General features: G+C 33.3%; 1 long non-coding RNA gene across 1 annotated transcript; it reads right to left on the bottom strand.

The window, feature by feature from the left end:
• Nucleotides 1-7416: 7416 nt before the first annotated feature.
• On the bottom strand, nucleotides 7417-7963 carry LOC112722763 (uncharacterized). The gene is made up of 3 exons (XR_011869341.1): nucleotides 7772-7963; nucleotides 7634-7667; nucleotides 7417-7543 (listed from the first exon to the last, which is right to left on the bottom strand). It is a non-coding gene; the product is annotated as an uncharacterized lncRNA (long non-coding RNA).
• Between the last annotated feature and the right edge of the window lie 1392 nt (nucleotides 7964-9355).

Below are 9355 nucleotides of genomic sequence, written 5' to 3'. Positions count from 1 at the left end.
TCAAGGAATCAAAATGCTAGAGTGAAAATTAAGCTTCACCTAAATTCAACTAAAATCGAACGAAAGACAGAAACATTAATTTTCAACAAGAGTCCATAAAAAATATAGTGCATAATAATTTTTTAAGTAAAAGAGATGAAACTAACAAGTCTTATTAGTTAATATAATATAAACATGACTACATGACAATTACTATTATTTAATTTTTGTTTGACTCCTTTTGTTTATACTTATTGTAATACCTGGTAGCAGATTCAATCACATTACGCAGCATCAAGTTGTGGGGTCTTAGAATCAAATCCAACGCAAGTCGCATCCTTGTACCATCATTAACCTGAAAAATATAAATATTTTAGGTTACCAACAAAACCATACACATTAGCAATTGAAGTACTATTTTTTTTTAGCAAAAGAAAATTACATTTATTGTATAGCTATACGTCTTCCTGTAGTTTGTCATCCAGGTTGCCACCCATACCCCACAATCATTACTGTGTTAAATAAGACGCGGTTAGCTTATGCAGATAAAAATTTGAAAGAGGAAAACACAAATACAGATATTCCTTACGAGCCAGGAGCTTGTTCTCCTGTTTTTAGCATATCCACAAAAGCAAAATCAAGTGTCCTTTGCCTGAACGGAGTGTTGTATTTATAGAACGAGTCATACTTGAGCATATCTTCCAAATATTTTGCCTATTTATATAGGAAAAAAATTAAATAAAGGACGATATTTGAAACCTAAAAAAAATGTCATAAAAGTGAAAATGGGAAAAGTTAATTTACCAGCTTTACTATACTCGATCTCTTTTGTTCTTTATCTGTAGCAATCGATAGGGCGTTTAGCAGAATTGTTTGATGATTGCACAAAGCAAAAACAACCAGATACCAATGTGTGTTGTTCTCGTTGATAGGTAAAAAAATCTAGTACCAACTTTCACGTATTAGAATATTACTAGATACAATTTTTTTAAAAAAAAATAAAAAGTATAGATCAGTTCATAAAGATAAATGCCACTAAATAATAAAAAAATTAAAAATACAATAAATCATATACCTTTTTTAGACCTTCATCAACTTTTTCCATAAATTCTTTTTGATAATATTTCAACAGAACTTCAATTTTGGTATCACATTGCAGTATGAATTGCTGAATTTAATAGTTAGGGGCTAAATCAGTGACACCAATTAAGTAATAAGATAAAATAAATAAAAATGGTAACAAGCCTGAAAAAAACATTGCGTACCGAAAACACAGCTGGCAAATACCAGTGTGTTTGACATCCTATTTCTTTTTCCTGCATGATTAGCATAGTAGCCACCAAATCCAACACCTATGTGGTAAATAATAAATATATTAGGAATTAAAGTATGCTAGAGATAGCAGTTTAATTATGCACTTACATCCTATTTTTTGTCTTGCATCTCTAATAGCTCAAATGCCTTTTGATGCTTTAAGGCTGCTACTAACATTAAGTATGTAGAATTCCATCGCGTTTCAACATCTAGGCAAACAAGAGTCTTATGTGGAATATTCTCTTGTGCAATACATGCCTTAAACCTAATTAATCTTGAATTTGAAGATCTGACATACTTCACAGCATCTCGAATTTTAGCGACCGAATCATCAATCTCCTTCAATCCATCCTTCACAATCAGGTTTAAAATATGCACACAACATCGCATATGGAGATACTCAACATTCAAAACTGAACTCTTCCAAGAATTTACTCTTCTTTGTAAATACATAACTCCTACATCGTTAGACGATGCATTATCAACTGTCAAACTCAAGATCTTGTTCAACTTCCAGCTATTCAAGCAAGCTTCAACATTTTGAGCCATAATCTCTCCTGTGTGGCTGGTGACTTGGCAAAAATTAAGTATTTTCTTTTGCAACTTCCAGTCCACATCGATGAAATAAGCAGTCAAACACATATACGCCATATTCTGACATGAACTCCAGTTATCAGTTGTAAGACAAACTCTTCCTCCATATTTGGAAAAGTATTTTTGAAGTTGAACCTTCTTTGTTTCATGGAGCACCAAGATGTCACGTGCCAATGTAAAACGTGAAAGAGTATTGAATCCTGGTTGCAAGGCCGCTGAATATTCTTTAAAACCTTAACTTTCTACAAATCAAAAAGGAAGCTCCTCATGAACAAACATTGATATCAATTTTTCCCGAGCATATTCTGCATCAAACCTACCCACTTGTGCTTCTGGGCTAGGCGATGTGCATGTTTTCTGTCGTTTGCCTCTATCTAAACCGGGATTGCTTATGCAAATCTTTAAATGTGATCTCATTGCACTTGTTCCATTCCCACACTTGATCACTTTTAAACATTGTTGACATTGAGCCTTACTTTCATCATCAGGGGTTTTCTTGAAGTGCTCCCAAACTATTGATCGATTTTTGCGCTCAGATGATGTGGTTGGGAAAGGAGATAATGTAGAAGTCGAATGCTCTGCAGACTCTGAAATGGGAACATCACGATCGGCTACCTCATTCTGAATAAAAAGCCATAAAATCTAATTATTAAATACTTTAACAATATTAAATCTGTAAATATATATAAATTAAAATGTAAATATCCATATAGTATACTAGCACCAAAAATAAATTAATTCATATAACATTAGCTTCTTACATAATATGAAAGGAGAGGCTATTAGCCAAAACTTGTAAAAGAGAAATGTGTAATAATTAGATTGGTAGAACATAAAGAAAAAACTCCTTAACTCACTTTCCATCCATCTTTTCATCTTAATAATGATAAAAATGTTAACCAGCACATAGAAAAGGAATGGAAGAACGCTTTGCTTGTTTTCTTTCCCTTCTTTTTAACCCAAACAAGTTTAAAATAAAAGCAAGCCTCCGCAGAAAACCAAAGCATCCAAAAAGCAACTCCTAGTTTGACACTTACACTTTAGTTTCTTTCTTACTCATTGCAAGAAACTGCTGATAAATATCACTTTTGTCACTGAAATAAAAACATCACATCGCACCAAGGGCCCGCATTCTAAAATATTGTTGAAATCATCTCTTGTTATTGTGTTTTTTTGCTAATCACTACATTGATCTATCTCTTCATTTTCCTCATAAGACCATAACAAGCAAAGCTTTTCTTTTTTTCTTCATTCAAGCAACCAAGTATACTTTTCTGGAAATTCAGGAACAAAACAGATGGCTACTTCTAATCCAGAAATAGGATTTTGTGGACAAATTAAGGTGGGGACTAGTGAAAGCAAGCACTCCTAAGTCCTAAGATCTTGAGTTGTTTCCATTGCCTATACTATAGTTTCTACTTGGCTACTTGCTAGAGGGAGAGATTCAAGGCAGTAAATAATGATAAGAAAAAGAAGGCCAAGGCAGAACACAGTTAATGATTTTTTCATAACAAAATTCTATTTACAACAAAAATCAGAACAACAAAGCCGGAAACATGTATAAGATAAGTTAGTTTTCTTCAACTAAATAATGATTTTTCATATGATTGCTAATTGAACCACAGTTAATACACTTCTTACTAAAGTTCTTGAATCAATGTCACCATTTGAAGTGTTCTTACTATCTCTCTTATACAGCATTGTTCAAATTCATCATTCATCCCTGCAACTTCAACTACTAGTCTATCTAATTCTAATTCCTATAAGAGATTAAGAGATTGGTTGTTGGTTTTATTGGTTAGTTAGTTAGTGATTATAGTTAGCCTCTGTAACCATATTCTGTTATATATATATATATATATATATATATATATATATATATATATATATATATATATATATATAGAACACTTACATATTGGCTTAAATCAGCAAGTAGATTTTTTATGAAATCAAGTTTTGGGAGGTTCAATTTGAAAATTCATACGCCGTATACAAACAACTAGCGCTACATATATACTATATATATTATGGTACATGAATGAACTAAAAAAATAATAAATGAGCATGACAGTCAGTTCATCAAGGATTCAACTACTACTTAGTTTAATTAGATATTTTTCAACAAAAAGTGAACCACAGTGAAGAAGAAACTTACAGTAGGATCCATTGAAACAGAGAGTTCAAATGTTCAGTATTGAGAGATTTTAAAATCTGCACATTCAATCCATTGAAGTGAAGAAGTTAGTATACTCATGAAGGAACAAAACAGAACAAATTAACAAAATAGAAAAAACCCAGATAACAAATAACCCAGATAAAACTCAAAACTCAGAACCAAGGGCAAGGAGGAGGCTTACCTCAATTGATGAGCATGAGCTCCAGCAAGCCACCAACGAAAGAAGAAGAGAACCGAAAAAGAGAGAAGACAAAGTCGCGAATGGGAGATCGAGGCAGAGAGACAGAGTCTCGAACCAAAGTGAAGACTGAGGACTCGAAGAGGTAGAGACCGATGAACCATCGGCGAGCTCCGACGAGAGGTAGAGAAGAAGAAATGTTGACGGTGGTGAAGAGTGGATTTGGTTTCGTTGAAGAGGATTTGTCGAAGAGGAGAAGAAGTGAAATTAGGTTTTATTTTAATTTGGGTTTAGTTTTGGTTAACCGATTAAAAACCGGTTTTTTTATTTGGTATTGGATAACCTATTTTAAAAAATATGGATATGGTTTTTAAAATTATTTTATTAAACTGGTTAACCAAAATGTGGTTATGGTTTTTTAACCGGTTAACCACATTTTGATTTTTTTTTTTGCACACCCCTAGCCACCGCCGCTGCTACAGCTTCGGCTCAACGTCGCCCTTGTTCGCCGCGCATCCGCCTCCTTTTTGGCCAAGCTTCTGTGTCTGGTTTTAGCCAACCCTTGTTCTCCCCTTTTTGGCCAACCCTTGTTCGAGATGCTTAGACCTCTGTTCAATCCTCTCCGTCGCGTGTTCGAGCCTCTGTTCAGCCTCTGTTCCGTGGCCTTTCAGTCACCGTTCCACCATTGTTTGCCTCCATTCAGCCACCTCCATCGCGATTTAAAACTCTTCCCTTTCCTTGTACTGTTTGAATTTCAAAACTGCTCTATCCTAGGGTGATTTTTTTCCTTCTTCTTGTTCTTTCTTGTATTAATTATTCAGTTATTGTTTTTTTATTGTTGTTTTCATGGTTAGTATGTTTTCTAGTTCTTATTTGTTGTTAGTTTGCTATAGTTTAAAATGTTAATTGTTCTTGTTATTTTGATTTTCAGTTTTAATTGATCTTATTAACTTGTTAATTTGATAAATTATTGTTTTGGTGTTGTTCTCTACCTTTGGATTGCTATATTGTGTTTTGCTGTGGTTGATTTAATAAATTGTTCATTTAGTGGAAGATGAAAACTTGCCATGGTAAAATTGCTCCTGCCATGTTAAAACTGCTCCTATTGGTTTAGTATGGCTCAATCCATGCTTCGAAAGAGATTCTACCACCATGCTTGGACCTTCTCTCTGAGATTGGTCCTGTGATGATTAAGGATGTAAATCTTGTGACCCACTTTAGGAATTAACTTTTTAGTTTCTTTTTTAAATTGGGTATCAAAATTTTGTTTGTTGATCCTAGTAATTTTGTTTGTTGATGTGTGAATATATTCTTTCATATTCCTCACTAAGTCATAGTGATCTGTATGCCTTTGATCCCAAAGCCTTTGTATTGTTGCATATTGGTAGATAGAAGGTATCAAATTTTGTGACATATCTATTATGTTGCTGATCTAGAAAATTGGTCGCTTTATTATATTCCCTAGAAACAATATAACTATACAACTACTAAACCTATAAACCAGCCAACATATTTAAGGATATCCTTCAGTGGTGCCATTGTGAGAATGGTTGAATTCTTGTCTTCTCTCTCTGGAAAACTTTATTATAATTTTTTTAAGTTTTAAAAACTGTTTTAACATTCTTATGCACTAATAAGCTCATAACTCATTTTACTCACAACTGTTCTTACTGGTTCTCTCTATTATGTGGCTGCCTCACCCAAAGGTCGTCTTCTTATTGCCCTTCAACATGTTTTCCCTTTGTATTGACTTATTTTGTTTTTAAGCTTGCTTAACAATCTCTTACTTATTTGTTTACTTCTTTCAGATCCCACTTATGTTATGGCACCTATTTTGCAATCTCGCTTGGGCCGTCAAGATTTGAAAAAGCTGTTTGAAGGTTCAATTACTTATCCCTGCAGCAAAGCATTAGAATCAGTTCATAGATTCATAGATTGAACAAAGTTTCATTTGGTTCAGAAAGTGGTGAAATAAAGTCATAAACTTATAAAGTTTCTCTATGATATAATATATACTAGTCATTGATTAAGCAGTTTCTACTTATTATATCTATTTCATGAGTCTAATTGCACTGTTTGCTTTCGGTTTGCAGCATGGTATGAGAAGCGCCAAATGAAAAATATATATTCCCCTCTTCTTGAAGAAATTCTTGCCCTCTACTTGGGTTTTGAATGGATTCAAGTAATTTCTTAGCTTTACATTTTATATAATCTTTTGAAAATATTTTTTTGTTTTGTGTAAGATTTTCAAGGATAAACTAATTGGCAATAGTTATGTGATAGACAAATAACATTCTAGCTCTCATTATCACACATGGCATATATTCAACGGTTATATTAGGACATGGCCTTTGGAAATTTCATGACCACCGGCGTAGACTATGGCAAAGAATCCAACAACTCAAATCAGAAGAAAGATATTCCAAGTAGATTTTGAAATACCATCCATGACTGACACAGCTTGATGAAAAATTGTATATGTATTAGAGTTGTTAATCTTGTAAAGAAAAGTTGTATAATTATGTTAGTTGATATCTCTTACATACAGAATAAGCAAGTTCTGATTACAAAATTGTTCAGTTATGAATGTTTTCCAATAAAATGGGGGAAAATGTTTGGTGAAACAAATAGCACATTTACTGTTCCATTTAAATTATCCATGGAACGTTTTATTTGAACCACTAGCTATCATGGGGTGAATAATTCAACATGTGACGTAGTGGGGTAGTATATATCCTTTAAGGCTTTACCCCAATGTTGACTGGGCTAAATAAGAGACAAAAAGACATACAAGTTAGGTGCTTGTAAAAGTCAAGCTGTAAACGCAAAAGAAAGTAGGTAAATAGATAAGCATCTAAACAATGTTTCATAAGATTCTTCATAAAGAAAAGGAATTTATTTTGGGTAGATAAAATTGAAAATTTTAATTAAATATTTTCTCACATGGAGCACTATATATCACCTAAAAAGGAAAAGAAAATACATATTAGTAATAGTATAAAACAACATAAAACTTAGATAATAGTGTACTAAGTCAACTATTTTCGTAAGACTAGTGTAGAAATCAATACCACCAAACTTCTACTTCATACATACAATGAATATAGAGTCACTTAAGGTCTTCCTTCAGCTTTAGCAGCAATGACATATTCATAGGCTGTGGAATGCTAGAATGAAGTTCAACTAGTAGTCTCAATCTTCCTCTAATTGAGCGATGATGCTTGCAAAAACTCGATACCCTTGAGACATATTCGTAAAAAGGCAGTACTCATTCTAGGCATGGTATGTAGCCATTAGACCTAATAGTAACATGAAACGCAAGTGAGTAACTTATTTCTTATCTACATCAAGATTCAACGTGTATAAATTTGTTCTTAGGAAGGCCATACCATATCCAGCAGTTTGGACATCAAAACCTTCATCCTGCGGTAGATAAAATAAGAGTTCAAGTAAGGGATCTGAGTGTTAACTGCCTACAATTAGAAAAGATTTTTAATTTTCACCGAGCAACGAGAATGTATTATCACCTGTAGCTCCCAAATGAGTGGCAAACTTCCAGTAATTGAGTAAGGCTTCACATGCCCAACTACTTCTTCAGTTGCTTTGCACAAAACATCGTAGCCTCTGAAATTAAGATCACAAGCTACTCCAAAATTTGCCTCATCAAAAGTTAGAGTAAGGCTGTAGAAGAATGCAAAGGAAGCCTTAATAGCTACACATACGTGAAAATTAAGCCTTTGCAAATGAAATATACTAGTAAAATGAAGAATAAAAAATTGGATCCAAAGTTCCAAAAAGAGGATAACTTTGGCCATATTATAAGATGTTGCTTACTTGTAAAATGGGGTTAACCTGCAACACACAAAATAAAAACATCACTAATGCCATATCAAAACCATTCCTAAAATAAAAATCTATATTGATTGTAATTTCCTAGAGCATAAACCTGACATCTCCTGAAATAGTACATTCCCCTGAAATTTGGTTGATTCCACCTCTAGGATCTACAGTAAAAAATATAATCATGAATATTGAAAATCTTATATTAAAAAAGAAGTACTAAAGTAATAATTTGAGCCCACAAACTTACAGCTCCATTGGGTTGGTTTCATGGTTGATGCGGTGGCAAACCCATAGATCTGTTCCTGTGGATGTGGTGAAAAGTCTTCATAAAATCGTGACTGGATTTTCTTTAGAGCATCCATGGATAGCTCCAGAGGATTTATAGCCTGCAAGAAACCAAATATAAAATAATAGACAAGTTAACAACTCAGTACTTACAATATTATAAAGCTTAAGAGTCGAAGTTACAGAAAACATTAAAATTAAAAAAAATGTATTGATTGGTCAATACTTGGTCAAGTTGCCACGCAGCAGGGGGTAAGGCCTAAAGACAAAAGCAACTACAGAATTGGTTATAATCTACTTTGACAGTCACAGAACTAAGACAAGCTTTTTTCTTCTCTCTTGTTTTGTCATCAAGAATATAGTTTAGTAGAGAATGAGTAAAATTGGAATAATTATGTTTACTTACACACACATACCACATCTCTCACAAAATCAAGAATTAGAACTTCATTGTTGAGTTATTAACATTATATATCATACTCATCAAATAAAAAAACCAAAATAAAAATAATAGTAGTAGAAAATGGCATAGCTGAGCGAAATGTTGAAGGTAGTACTATATGAATGAAGAGCATACTTTATGAGCTAACCCACTGTGAAAAAGTTTTTCGGTGACATGAAGTTTTCAAGGTATCATTCCACCACACCCTTTTGCTTGTAGTACCCCTTCTCTGCCAAGGCCTTGCTCATAACCTTAATAATGATTCCCTCACGCAACCAATAGTCCTTCCTATTTATTTTCTCCTTTTTCTTCTCCTCTTCCCTTATCAATTCTTCTAAGATTGACTTTCCTCCACCGCCACTCTCTTTTCTCTTCAAACTATTTTCCGGATTCCTTTCCTTGCATTTATCTTCCTCATCCTCATTAAACACAGTCTTCTTCGATAAATTATCAGAATCATTAACAATGGAGTAATTCACAGTAAAAACAATAAGATTCACAGATTAATTAACACGTATTCAATCCATAACATGTTCACAAA

This window comes from Arachis hypogaea, chromosome 2 (genome assembly GCF_003086295.3).
Source record: "Arachis hypogaea cultivar Tifrunner chromosome 2, arahy.Tifrunner.gnm2.J5K5, whole genome shotgun sequence".
In the NCBI taxonomy this organism is placed as follows: Eukaryota; Viridiplantae; Streptophyta; class Magnoliopsida; order Fabales; family Fabaceae; genus Arachis; species Arachis hypogaea.
This window is presented reverse-complemented; position numbering and strand designations above follow the sequence as displayed.